This window comes from Octopus bimaculoides, chromosome 2 (assembly GCF_046866305.1).
Source record: "Octopus bimaculoides isolate indiv1 chromosome 2, ASM4686630v1, whole genome shotgun sequence".
Lineage (NCBI taxonomy): Eukaryota > Metazoa > Mollusca > Cephalopoda > Octopoda > Octopodidae > Octopus > Octopus bimaculoides.
The window spans coordinates 71,403,157-71,418,322 of record NC_142929.1 but is presented as its reverse complement, the minus strand read 5'-3'; positions in this window follow the sequence as shown (position 1 = coordinate 71,418,322).

The following is a 15,166-nucleotide window of genomic DNA, read 5'->3' as shown; positions in this document are numbered from 1 at the left end:
TAATAATTAAAAAAATACTTAGATTCTGTACACTTATTAATATTTACATATCATATTTAGAGTAACATTGAGAATTCAGACAGAAATTAAATCAGAAAAATTCTTACTTGCGCAGTTCATTACAATAAATAGAGAGTATGGAAGATATTGTTAGAATGTGTTTATGAAGGAGAAGAGGTGAGAGGCGAAAGGTAACTTGAAACATACCACGATGAATGACACAATCAACAAGATCGTTTAAGCTCTAAATGATCAAGTTGAAATCTGTCGTCAAAATCTGCTCAAAACACCCTCTATCTTATAATTTACGACGCTAATTTCAACCAATTGAATCTCCTGCTTCCATCACATTCCTGCCTGAGTTGCTTATAACTCCAGGTGACTCTAATATGACTATTATTTTTTCTGTTTTATAATCCAAATGTTGTGGAGGCGCAATGGCCCAGTGGTTAGGGCAGCGGACTCGCGGTTTCGATTCCCAGACCGGGCGTTGTGAGTGTTTATTGAGTGAAAACACCTAAAGCTTCACGAGGATCCGGCAGGAGGTAGTGGTGAACCCTACTGTACTCTTTCACCACAACTTTCTCTCACTCTTTCTTCCTGTTTCTGTTGTGCCTGTAATTCAAAGGGTCTGCCTTGTCACACTGTGTCACGCTGAATATCCCCGAGAACTACGTTAAGGGTACACGTGTCTGTGGAATGCTCAGCCACTTGCACGTTAATTTCACGAGCAGGCTGTTCCGTTGATCGGATCAACTGGAACCCTCGACGTCGTAAGCGACGGAGTGCCAACAAATCCAAATGTTAGTGCCTGTGTTTTCACTGCTTACATGTATACGTAGCAAAAAGAAGTATTTCAAGTATGGGAGCCCACGATAAACCTTCATCAATCCGTTGAATCGTTTTCTTTTGGGTTTTGAAAGTAGTCAAATTTTGTTTGTTTATATCAGCAACACTAGCCAATGAATGTGAGCTGTATATTAATGTCGGTTTTATTTAAGATTTGTGGAATATAGCAATTGGTTGGTGCTGGGATTGTACAGTATGTGAAGTAGTTTGGTGAAAGCTGTCAGGATTTTTATGTGAAATCATCAGAGATTGTCAAGACTGGTATTTGGTATTGTTGTGAAGGTTCTATCTTTTATCTTTTACTTGTTTCAGTCATTAGACTGCAACCATACTGGGGCATAACTTTGAATAGTTTAGTCAAGCAAATTAACTCCAGATATATATTCTTTAAAGTCTAGTACTTATTCTATCAGTCTCTTTTTGCTGAACTGCTAAGTTACAAGGTTGTAAACAAACCAACACCAATTGTCTAGTGGTGGTGGAGGACAAAGACAAAGACAGAACCCATACACACACACGAATGCACATGCACACACACATACATAAGGAACTTCTTTCAGTTTCTGTCTACCATATCCACTTACAAGGCTTTGGTCAGCTTCAGGATATAGCAAAAGACACTTTCCCAAGATGCCACACAGTGAGACTGAACCTAGAACCATGTGGCTGGGAAGCAAACTTCTTACCACACAACCATGCCTGATTATGAATTGTTCATAATCAAAGAGAGTAATACTGCTTTCTACCGATGTATAATGTTTGATTTTTGTTAGTGATGTTGAAAGAGGTTAAGTTGAGGATTGTACTCAAGGTCTCTCTTCTCAGAATCTGTATGTCTCTGAGATGAGATGTTTAGGTTGTATATAGATGATACAAGACACTACCCACTTCCACAAGATGCTGTTCTTTTCTTTTCAACAGATAGCGTTCATCCTTCCCTATCCTTTACCAATATCCTAGCCATGTATTATTTTTTCTCCTCTTTCTTTCTTAAAGTAACTTAGTGCAAGTCTAACATCTAGGAAAGCATACTGGTGCTGGTTACTGAGGAAAGGGAGTGACTTAAAAGTGATGATTATTAACAATTGTTTCTTATTTCTTTATTGCCCACAAGGGGCTAAACATAAAAGGGACAAACAAAGAGATTAAGTTGATTAGATCAATCCCAGTGCGTAACTGGTACTTAATTTATCGACCCCGAAAGGATGAAAGGCAAAGTTGACCTCGGTGGAATTTGAACTCAGAACGTAACGGCAGATGAAATACTGCTAAGCATTTCACCTGGTGTGCTAACGTTTCTGCCAGCTCACCACCTTAACAATTGTTTCTGTCACCTTTCAGATACTGGAAGTGAAAGTGATGTGACTGATAAGAGACATCATTTGGAAGATGTGACACACTGTAGAGTGTTTCCAAATATCTGAACAGATTCCTATTGAGAGAGAGTTTTGAGGATTCTGGAGTGGTTAGGAGCTAGCCCTGGAGTGTACAATTTTAAGGTGAAAAAATGAATGCCATCATGAAACAAAGGTAGGTTTAGAGATTGAAGGATGAAGGGCAAAGTCAACCATGACAGAATTTGAACTCAGAATGTAAAGACAGATGAAATGTCGCTAAGCATTTTGCCTGGCATGGTAATGATTCAGCCAGCTCACCACCTTATTCTGAGAAAATATTAGTATTCAATATGTGATAGATATTCTAAAATAAAATGTCAATAAAATTGATTAGCAAGGAAGATTACATTACAGTCTTTTGATTGGTATTTCAAAATATGAATTCAATAATTTACAGAGTGAAATTTATCTACTCTCTCATTTTTTCCATCTCTAGACTCTTTTTTTCTCAACCCTGTCATTGCCTGCTCTTCTTTTCTGCCTCAGTTATAGGATCCACTTTAAAGTGTTGGTCTTGTAAGTTATGAGGTGATCATCACTAGTGCTGGTGTCATGAAGAAAAGCACTCAATACACTCTGTAAAGTTGTTGGTATGAGAAAGGGTATCAAGCCAGAGAAACCTTGCCAAAGTAGTCATTGGAGTAAGGTACCACCCTCCAACTCATCAGATCCTATATAAATACAACCATACAACCCATAGTGATATGGAAGCTGGACATTAAATGATGATGATGATGAAGAAGAAGAAGAAGAAGAAGAAGTACCTTATAGATTAGTTTGGACCAAGTAATTTTGTCTGAAAAAGTAAAATAATATACACTCCCATTTCAAAGAATACTCAAAATTTACGTCCTTTCCTAAATATGGTATGAAGATTTTAAAGATAATATTTTAATAATTAATGCTTTCCCAAGTGTAAAATCACATCAACAATGTAGAGTCTTTTCTAACAGCTTTCACATTAGGCCTTATTACTCTGCCAAGACATATTCTTCAAACATTAAGTGTTGAAAATTACAGATTCCACCTCAGCACCTTAAATGTGAATTTATTTATTTTTTATTTTGAAATTAGCAAAATCAACTGTAATTAGTACTGTAATAGTTGTTCTTGAATTATATCAAGCTGGTTTAATGGCAAGATTGGAGAGATTTTCTGGAACACTTCAGAAAAGGTCAGGTAATTCCTAAACCTAGTAGCACCTTTAATCAATTCCTTGATTAGACAAATTAGATAGTATCTGCTATGGAAGGCTGTTAGGGACATAATTTTTTTTTTTTTAACTTAAGTTAGTTTTAGTTATTTTTTAAAGTCAGTTAAAGGACTTCAACATTTAGAATTAAAGAAAAAAAATCAAATATAAATAGGGAGAGAAAAGGTCATTAAAAATAAACTGAATAATGACAATTCATCATCGTTATCACTGTATTTGTATTAATGTCCATTTTAACCATGCTAGCATACGTTAGGAAAGTCTGTGATATGATACCCCAGAATCAATAAATAAGTGCAGGCATGGCTGTGCAGTTAAAAAGCTTGCTTTGTAACCATATGGTTTCAGGTTCAGTCCCTCTGTGCAGTACCTTGGGCAAGTATCTTCTACTATAGCTCTGGACCAACCAAAGCCTTGTAAATGAATTGGGTAGATGGAAATGTGTAGAAGTAAAAACACCAAAATATTACAATTCTGAAAAGTCATGATGGAGAATGGTTATCCATACTCTTTCGCTAAATGTCAGGACATCACTGGACCACCTAACAAAACCCACGCATCCAGTTTTTTGAAACTGCCAGATTTTAATAAAAATGCAACTGCTTCAATCTACTGTGTGATACATGGGGAGAGATTGAATTTATGATTATCACACTCTGGACCTTCCCTGAGGAGGTTCCTAGCTAAAAACAGGCCAAAACTAAACAGCACCACATATGCATTACCCAAGTGATCAATCAAAGATGAAAATATACATGTGCAGTCCTACATGGGGTATAAAATCACATGTAGCAAATGTAATGAATTCTACATCAAAAGTACCATGAAACAAGTCCACATACAGGTTAAAGAACATCTCTATGCTAATGCTTCTGTCAAAAAACACCTATGGAAATGCCACGTCCAAATTTCTGTTTAAGCTACAAAAAGAAACACTGGGAATTTGAGGATACAGGTAGCTGTTTTAATTAACAAGTACAGCCTGTGAATAAATAACAGATGAGAGCTGCATGCAGCCTATTGGCTACTATAGTAACACAAAACCACTTTTCATATACACACACAACACAGAACAGAAAAGTCAGCTACTAACACTTTTTCTCTGTGGATTTCCTGATTTCTTGAAGAAGGGCTCATAACCCTAAAATATTGAAATACCAAGTAACAGTACTAAACATCAACCTGTAATTTAAAATTTGTTTAACTTGCTTTATTTTGGCTTTAAAAAATATTTGAAACATGTGTGTATATATGTGTCTTTGTGTTTGTCTTGTCATTGCTTGAAAACCAGTGTTGGTTTGTTTACATCCTTGTAACTTAGTGGTTCAGCAAAAGAGGCTGATAATGGAGGCATGTGGCTTAGTGGTTAGGGTGTTGGACTCATAATCATAAGATTGTGGTTTTGATTCCTAGACAGGGTAATGTATTGTGTTCCTGAGCAAAACACATCATTTCACATTGCCCCAGCCCACTCAGCTGGCAAAAAGAAGTAATCCTGCGATGGACTAGCATCCTGTCCAGGTGGGGAATATATACACCTTGAAACCGGGAAGCCAGCCTTTATGAGTCAGCATGACTTGAGAAGGTAACTTTACTTTACTTTTAGTAGTTAAGGTGTTGGACTCATGTTCATAAGATTGTGGTTTTGATTCCTGGACCGGGCGACACATTGTGTTATTGAGCAAAACACTTCATTTCATTATTTACATTATTTACATTATTTACATTTTGACGGATTTTGTCCTCATCTTATTTGTTGTTAACACAACGTTTCGGCTGATAATTCCTCCAGCCTTCATCAGGTGTCTTGGGGAAGTTTTGAACCTGGGTTCTCATTCCTAAGGTATCTTTTGATGTTGTTATTAGTTTTATTATTATTATTATTCAGGTCACTGCCTGGAATCGAACTCAGAATCTTGGGGTTAGTAGTCCGCACTCTTAACCACTACGTCATATGCCCACGGGCATATGACATAATGGTTAACAAACAAGATGAGGACAAAATCCGTCAAAATGTAAATAATGTACATAATTCCTCATCTCTTGAATATAGAACTGTACTTCGTTTCATGTTGCTCCAGTCCACTCAGCTGACAAAAAGGAGTAATCCTGTGATGGACCGGTATCCTGTCCAGGTGGGGAATTTATAAGCCACGAAACCGGGAAACTGGCCCTTATGAGGCAGCATGGCTTGAGAAGGTAACTTTTTTGTTTTTTAAAGAGACTGGTAAAACAAGTACTAGGCTTTAAAAAATAAGTAGTAGGGCTAATTAGTTCAACTAAACACTTCCAGGTGGTGCCTGAGCATGGCTGCAGTCTAATGACTGAAACAAATAACAGATAAAAGAGATGTTCTCTCTTCTCTCTGCACTACCCATAGCCTAACCAGCCTAATTCATCACCTCTTTCCTTCTCAAAGTAACGTAAAGCAAAAGTCTAGCTTTAATGAAAGCACACTGGTGATTACTGAGGAAGGAGAATGATTAAAGGGAGATGATTATTAACAATTGTTTCCATCACCTCTAAGATACTGTGAGAGCAATAAAACAGTAGATCGTACTATATGTATCTGCTCTAAATATGATGCACAGATTGCTACTTTGAACTAATACAGCTTCTGTTGTTAGTAATAAAAATATATATGATAGGTTTTCAGTTTTTTTCTCCCAACCCACTCACAAGAATTTGGTGTGTCCTGGGCTATAGTGGAAGATACTTGCCAAAGGTGCTGTATACTGTGATTGAACCAGAAGCCATGTGGTTGTGAAGTGAACTTCTTAACCATATGGCCACGCCTGCTTATCTGAGCTAAAGAGTTGTGTTGTGTATTGTGTGCTTGTGTGTGAGAGAGAGAGAGGGGGAGAGAGAGAGGGAGAGAGAGAACGAGAGAGAGTGTGTATGTGGGTGAGAAAAAGAAAGTGTGAGAGAGAGAGAGAGTGTGCGTGTGTGTGTGTGTGTGTGTGTATGTGTGTGTGTGTGTGTGTGTGTGTCTGTCTGTCTTTGTATCTGTATTTGTGCCCCATCACCACTTGACAACTGGTGTTGGTGTGTTTACATTCCTGTATCTTAGCGATTCAGCAAAAGAGACTGATAAAATAGGTACCAAGCTTAACAAAAGAAAATAAAGGTACAGGGGTTGATTCATTTGACTAAAAACTCTTTAGGGTGGTGCCCCAGCTTGGCTGAAGTCTAATGGCTGAAACAAGTAAAAAAATAAAAGATATATGTAGTGTATATACATATATGTGGTGCGTGTTTGTACTTCCTTGTCTATCACAACAGTCGTAAATGAGCATCACTGTTATACAAGCAGTATTGTTTGTCAAGCTTTCCACAGAAAACTTATTGCTTTGCTTAGTAACAAATAAGGGTTGGTGACAGGAAGGGCATCTAGCCGTAGAAAATTCGCTTCAACAAATTCTGTTCTGACCCATGCAAGCATGGAAATCTGAACATTAACCCTTTAGCATTCTGATTATTCTGTCAAATGTATTGCGTATTTATTCAGGTTGTTTTGAATTAATCAAACATTGCAGTTCTATATTTAAGAGATGAGGAATTATGTACATTATGCACATTATTTATATTCGACGGATATTTGTCCTCAACAAGATGAGGACAAATATCCGTCGAATGTAAATAATGTAAATAATGTAATCAAGCATTGTCTTGTAGCTTCAAGATTTCAATGGTGCATATCCTGTTATTCTTTTACTTGTTTCAGTCATCTGACTGCAGCTGTGCTGGTGCACCGCTATTAATTAAACTAAGCAACCCCAGAACTAATTCTTTGTAAGTCTAGTACTTATTATATCGGTGACTTGTGCTGAACCGCTAAGTTACAGGGATGTAAACACACCAACATCTGTTATCAAGCGATGGTGGGGAAAACAAACACAGACACACAAACACATAAATATATATATGCATATATATATATATATATATATATATATATATATATATGTATATATATATATATATATATATATATATATATATATATATATATATATATATATATATATACGATGGGCTTCTTTAAGTTTCCGTCTACCAAATCCACTCACAAGGCTTTGGTTGGCCCAAGGCTATAGTAGAAGGCACTTGCCCAAGGAGCCACGCAATGGGACTGAACCCGGAACCATGTGGTTGGGATGCGAGCTTATTATCACATACCCACTCATATATTTTTAGAATGACATTGTAGGGTAGGTGTGAGAAGTTGGATCTGGTCAGTTTTAACATAAAACAATATTTGGACCGGATATGACTGGATTAAATGTTAAAGGGTTAAAATGATGGTGATAATGATGATGACGATGATGATGCACATGATGATGATGCACATGATGATGATGCACATGATGATGATGAGGATGACGACGACGACGATGACAGTGACTACAGTGACTACAGTGACAATGATGATGATGATGATGATGATGATGATAATGACGATTATAATAATGATGCTGATGGTGGTGATGGTGATGATGATAATGTTGATGATGATGACAGTGACAACAACAACAATGACCATGATGATGATTATAATGATGGTGGTGATGCTGATGATGATGATGATATCTGCCAAAGATAGGTCACTCGGCAGAATTATTAAAGTATCAGATACATCTTGTGGGAATTACTCTAGTTCTTTGTGTCATGAGTTCAAATCCCACTGAGCTCACTTCTGACTTTCATCCCTCTGGGGAGATGTTCACACTAGTGCTTGGAAAATAAATAGTAATACAAATTCTATCAAATTCATGTTAATGTATTTTTTTTAAAGAATTGTGTATGTATATGTTTAGATGCCTTGTTGTGTGTTTGTATGTATATGTCATTTTGTTTTAGGTTCATGTCAGCATGTGGGTGTGCTTGGGAAGTCTGGTAGGTAAAGAGCTTTAACAAAGGAAAGAAAGCACACACACACACACACAAAATGTATGTGTGTGTGAGATAGTGATAAAGAGAAAGGGAAAAAGAGGGAGAGAGAGGGCTGGTATCTTTTTGTTTTGATGTTGTGCAATGGTTGCAAATAAGTATTCTTTTCTTTTCTACTCCAGGCACAAGGCCCGAAATTTTTGGAGAGGAGGCCAGTCAATCAGATCAATTCCAGTATGCAACTGGTACTTAATTTATCGTCCCCGAAAGGATGAAAGACAAAGTCAACCTTGGTGGAATTTGAACAAAATAAGTATTACCATGAAAGCAATGTTATTCATTACCGATCTTCTGTGAAAATATGTCCAGCCACATGGAAATATTACTTAGCTTGGAAACAGGTGAGTGTTGGCAACAGGAAAGGTCTCTGGCTGCAGAAAATCTGCCTCAATAAACTCTGTCCAACCCATGCTAGCATGGTAAAGTGGACATTAAAACATCGATGAAGATTGTGATGATGATGATGATGATGAAGATGACACCAACAATGATGATGATAATGGCGTCGATGATGATGATGAGACACAAGGCCAGAAATTTAGCAGGAGAAGAACAGCTTATTAAATCTGCATCTGCATTTGATAGGTAATTTATTTTGTAGACCCAGGAGTGGGTGAAAGACAAAGCTGATTGCAGTTTGAATTTGAACTAAGAATATAAAGTGTTAGATGAAGCACATTAATATCATGAATATATATATATATATATATATCATCATCATCATCATCGTCGTCGTTTAACGTCTACTTTCCATGCTAGCATGGGTTGGACGATTTGACTGAGGACTGGTGAACCAGATGGCTACACCAGGCTCCAATCTGATTTGGCAGAGTTTCTACAGCTGGATGCCCTTCCTAATGCCAACCACTCTGAGAGTGTAGTGGGTGCTTTTACATGCCAACTGCACAGAAGCCAGTCCAGCGGTACTGGCAACAAACTCGCTCGAATGTCTTTTCACGATACTACCAGTGATTTCACCAACCATCCTAGCAGATTATACAACCAAACTAAAACACTTTAAAGCCTTCCTGATCACCATCATTAAGGGAGACTTCAATGCAGTCAGCATTTCCTGATTTTCAATAAAAAAAAAAGAGGTTAAACAGAACCATAAGTAAACTCCCTTTACATCCAAAACAACCCATACCAATGCATGTGCATTCCTCACCAAGCCAAAGTTCAATAATTTTCTCCAGACATCACCCCTTCTGCTCTCACACTTAGCTATGGTAGCCACTTGGCAGACAAAACCCCCAAACTTTCCTCAAACCACTTAGCAATCATCACAATACACGCACATCAATGAAGAAAACAAAAACACTTTTGCAAACTTCAAACAATACAAGAAACAAAAGAAAAAGACGAATAAAACCCAATAGAACAAGATCAATTAAGAAACCAAATCATGGTTTCCAGAATTCAACAAGACTATCACCAATACAGACACTGCAGTATGTACATACAACAAAATAATTACAGACACATCCCAAAAGGCAATATAAAAAAAAAATACAACCCAGTAACGCACAAGAAACAGCCAGCTTCATAAAAACCAGAGACACTCTCAAACACAATGCACCAACGCCGCACACACAGCTGAAATAAAGCTCAGCATCAAACAACTAAATAAGGAAATTAAGAAGATAATAAACTCTAGAGAAAAAACATACAAGAATGGTAAACATCTGTATCTAACATAAACTACAAAAGAATCAGTAAAATACTGTATAAAGTAATTAGTAGCATCAATAACAATGGTCACACTGCATGTCATAGTAACCTCAAATAATTATAACCACACTGCGACACCAAACAAATACCCTTATTAGATATTGCTTGAAAATCAGCCACAAAAGCCACACAAAGAAAACAGAAATATCATCATCATTTAATGTCCACTTTTTCCCAGCTTGCATTTGCCAGATGAGAATATGTTAAAATTTTTTTTTTTTTTTTTACTTACGGCTGGATACTCTTCCTATTGCTAACCATCCACTTTTCAAAGGGAGGTGATTATCTTCCAATCAATTGAACAGCAAACATTAGAAGACACTTGACCAAGTGGAACTGGACGCAAAACCACATGGTTGGGAAGTCAATTTCTTAAGCCTCATTACTCATGTCCAAGCCTCTTCATCTTGATGAGCGCGGAGGGTGCTGGTACCTGAGGTGGCTGTTCAGGCTAAAGGTAGCATAGAAGAGCTGGGGAGGGGGCAATTTATTGCAGGGTAGGGTTGGTGGATGATGAGGAAGTATGAATTGCTCTTTGCATCTTCAATGTTTGATCTCTGTCTCTTGACATCTGTTATTTTCCATCTGGTCCATTCCCTTGACAATGACATGCCACCACTGAGCGGTCCTTAGCAATTGTCTCCCAGGTATTTGGGAATACCAGGGGCCTGTGCCCATATAATATATTGGGTCATCCCATAAATAATACATTTTTTTATACTTCTTTTATTTTTCAAAATTAAGATGACCAAAGTTATTTTTTAATCTAAAATATACTCTCCTTCATTTTCTACAATACTCTTCTACCTATTTGATAGACTTGCAAGGCCCCTCTTCCAAAATTCACTTGTCCATGACGAAAAATACTCCTCCAGTACTGTTTTGACCTTGTCTACAAGAATTCATATTTTTTCCGTCCAAATGATTTTGAAGACTATAGAATAAACAATAATCAGATGGGGCAATGTCCAGCAAATATGGTGGGTGAGGCATTGTTTCCCATTCAAACTGCTCCAGTCTTTGGAATGTCACCCTCACTGAATGTGGCTGAGTATTATCCTGATGGAAGAACACTTTTTGTCTTGAAACTAAAGATAGTCGTTTTTCTTCTAGCGCTGACTTAAGCTGCTCAAGCTGCTTGCAGTAGATCTTTGTTATTGTTTGCTTTGGGTTTAAAAGTTCAAAGTGGTTTAAACTTTTCATATCCCACCAAACAGATAACAACACCTTATGTGGGTGAAGACCTTTAACCTGGGGTGCCAGTGTTTCTCCTTTCCCTACCCACTGTCTTCGGCGCTTGACATTTTTTATAGAGAACCCATTTTTCATCCCCAGTCACTATACAATCCAGAAAAGGTTCGTTTGTGAGACGTGACCGCAAAGAAGAGCACAAATTCACTCTCTGCACATGATTAGACTCTGAAAGTTTGTGAGGAACCCATTGACCCAATTTGCTGACTTTTCCATGGGCATGCAGGTGTCAATGAATGGTTGAATGACTAAATCTAAGTTTCTCTGCTAGTTCCTCAACAGTTACGATGGGATTTTGTTCCATCAGGGTTTGCAGAACATCCTTGTCGAGTTCTACAGATCTTCCAGGACAAGGCTTGTCTTCTAGGCTGTAGTTTCCAGCTCAGAATTTCTGGAACCATTTTTGACACTGGCTTATGCTTATTGTCTGATCCCCATATGCATTAATATCCCTTGCACTTTCTATTGCATTTTTGCCTTTATTGAACTCATAAAGCCAAATATGCTGAATATGCTCCTTTGTCATTTCCATTACAGCTTGGAAAAACTAGCTGTTAAAATCGAACTGCACTCTTCAAAACTTGCACTAAGAATAAGGATAAGGTAAAATTACTACCTGCTGCGTTTATAGCAAGTTGATGCAGGTAGTTTATCCCGTCAACTGCATTATTTATGGGATGACCCGATTTATATACATCATCACCACTTAACATCTGTCTTCTATGCTGGCATGGGGTGCACAGATTGATAAAATCTGACAGCCCAGCATGTCTACTTTGGTGTGGCTTCTAAGACTAGATGTCCTTCCTAATGCCAAAAAATGTACAGAATGTACTGAGTGCTTTTCTTTTGTGGGTACTGGCACTAGTGAGGTCACCAAGTGATTCCTTTAACAAGACCAGTAAGCTGAGCAGGGATGTAGTGTTGAATGAGGTGTCCCCTCTCTCTCTCTCTATATATATATATGTATACATTATATAGGCATAATATAGGTTGGTGTTAGGAAGAGCATCCAAAGTAGACAATGGAATACAGTGTAGTACTTGGCTCATCAGAGCTAGCCAGCCAGTATGGAAGAACTTTGGCTGGCATACGGTGATAGTGGATAACTGCTCCTGGTGAAGTGTGAACACATAGAAATCATGTGATCTAAAAAATCCACTGCTGGTGCTGGACATTTTTTGTCTACTGGTGAGATTTCTGTACTTTTTAGTGAGATACATCTATATGAGATGCTTTCTGAAGATGTATTGCAATGTTCTTAAAGTATCTTTTATCTTTTTCTTGTTTCAGTCATTAGACTGTGGCCATGCTGGGGCACTGCCTTGAAGAATTTTTAGTCAAATGAATTAACCCCAGTACTTATTTATTTTGTTAAGCTTGGTACTTTATTCCATCGATCTCTTTGGCCAAACTGCTTAGTTACAGGGATGTAAACACACCAATAACAGTTGTCAAGCAGTGGTGGGGGACAAACACAGACACAGATAATATATCGTTGCTATTATGTTAAACTGTTGTATGTTCAAATTTGGCCAAATGCGTTTTTTTTCAATATTTATTTTTGCTTGCAATAGCTGGTTCTTTTGGTCAAACTATTGTATCTCCAACTGCTTCAGATATAGAAAATTGTCAAAGTGTAGTACAATGGTTTTGCTAGGGAATGGTGAAACTATTTTTCCATTTTTTGAAAAGTTTTGGACCTATGACACTTTTGCATAATAACGATTATTTATATATATATATATATATATATATATATATATATATATATAAAAATATATATATATATATAAATATATATATGATGGGCTTCTTTCAGTTTCAGCCTACCAAATTCACTCACAAGGATTTGGTTGATACAAGGCTATAGCAAAAGGCTCAAGATGCCACATTGTGGAACTGAACCTGGAATCATATGGTTGGGAAGCATGCTTAATACAACACAACCATTCCTATGCCTATATCCACATTTTGTACGATATAATATATATATATATATATATATATGCACTATAGAACAAAAAATGGACTATATACCTGTTATAACTTCAAGTTATTTTGGAATTAGAATTCCTTCTTCAGATCTTATTTGCTAGAGTCTCTGCTAGAAACTGTTTTCCAACGGTTTTCCTTTTTTCGGAAGCATCTCAGTAGTGGTCTCATGAAGCTTCTTCTGGAATTCCTCATGAGAAGTGCGTGAGGTCGGCTGTTTCAATCTCATGTGTGTTGTGTTGATACATCTGTGGCGCTGCTTCTAAGTTATGTGTTATACGTGCAGCTTCTCTTTTTTTTTTTTGCCCTTCCTTTTTTTTTTTGTTGTAAAACCAAGTTACAACAGGTATATAGTCCATTTTTTGTTTTATAGTGCATTGTTATACCTTTCTAAACTTTTTATTCTTTACAAACAATACACAATGCTTCAAGCGAACTACAATACTCTCTTATATATATATATAGACGCTGATGAAGGCAAAAAGGTAAAGTTTTTCATTACTTTAAGCCCGGATTGTGTGTGTGTGTGTGTGTGTGTGTGTGTGTGTGTGTGTGCGCGCGCGCACACACACACACACACACACACAACTGGTTGCCACACAGTTTTGTGTACTGAATTCATTAACAGCGCATTAGTCAACTTGGGGCTTTAGTAGTAGACACTTGTGCAAGGTGCTACACAGTGGGACTGAACCTGAAACCTCAGCTAAAATTTTTTCATACATATCTGAAATTTACTTTTTTTCATACATACATGAATATACAGCAAGACCTAACTCATATTTGAGCCACAACAAAGTTTCTTAACCTCCCATGCCTTCAATTTGAAATCACTGACCACTAAACCTATGTTGAAGGGATTGCATTCCACACCAAGAAGAAACTTGAAGCTCATAATTACCATTATCAGCTCTCGTTTTTCTGTTAATTTGGTAGAAGTGGCCAGCCAGCTGAGTGATTTTCTGCACTCTTGCAGCCTTTACCCACTCATGCACCCTGGTTTTCTGCCACCACCCACCACCCTTGGTTTTCTGCTCCCACCCACACCTCCTGGGCACGTAAAATACACCATTTCGAGTGTGGCCATCGCCAGTACCGCCTGACTGGCCCTCGTGCCGGTGGCACTTAAAACACCCACTACACTCTCAGAGTGGTTGGTGTTAGGAAGGGCATCCAGCTGTAGAAACTCTGCCAAATCAGATTGGAGTCTGGTGTCGCCTCCTGGTCCACCAGTCCTCAGTCGAATCGTCCAACCCATGCTAGCATGGAAAGCGGACGTTAAACGACGATGATGATGAACCATGACCCCTGGTTTTCTGCCCAACCCACGACTCCTGGTTTTCTGCTCCCACGTACACCCACTGATTTTCTGCCTCCACCCACACCCACTGATTTTCTGCCCCCACCCACTTCGGTTCTCCTTCTTGTACCTTCAGGGATCGATCCTGATGCTTCACCACTATTTTATCTCTCTCTAGCTTGACCCTGGTTACTCCTACTCAGTCTGATATAATGTGATCAAACATGTAGCCATGTAACTCTTCTACAACAAGAAATCTATTCTAATTCTGCTTATAATTGTATCCCTCATTTCTTAGCATAAAGCTGTCTCCCTCTCTATTATAACCCCAAGGATATTTTTTATTTGTCTCTGCAAGCTACATGGTAACCTCAATGTTGGTGCTTCAGAAAAGCACCCAGTACACTCTGTAAAGTGGCCAACATTAGGAAGGGCATCCAGCAGTAGAAACCATGCCAAAGCAGATACTGGAGCACAATG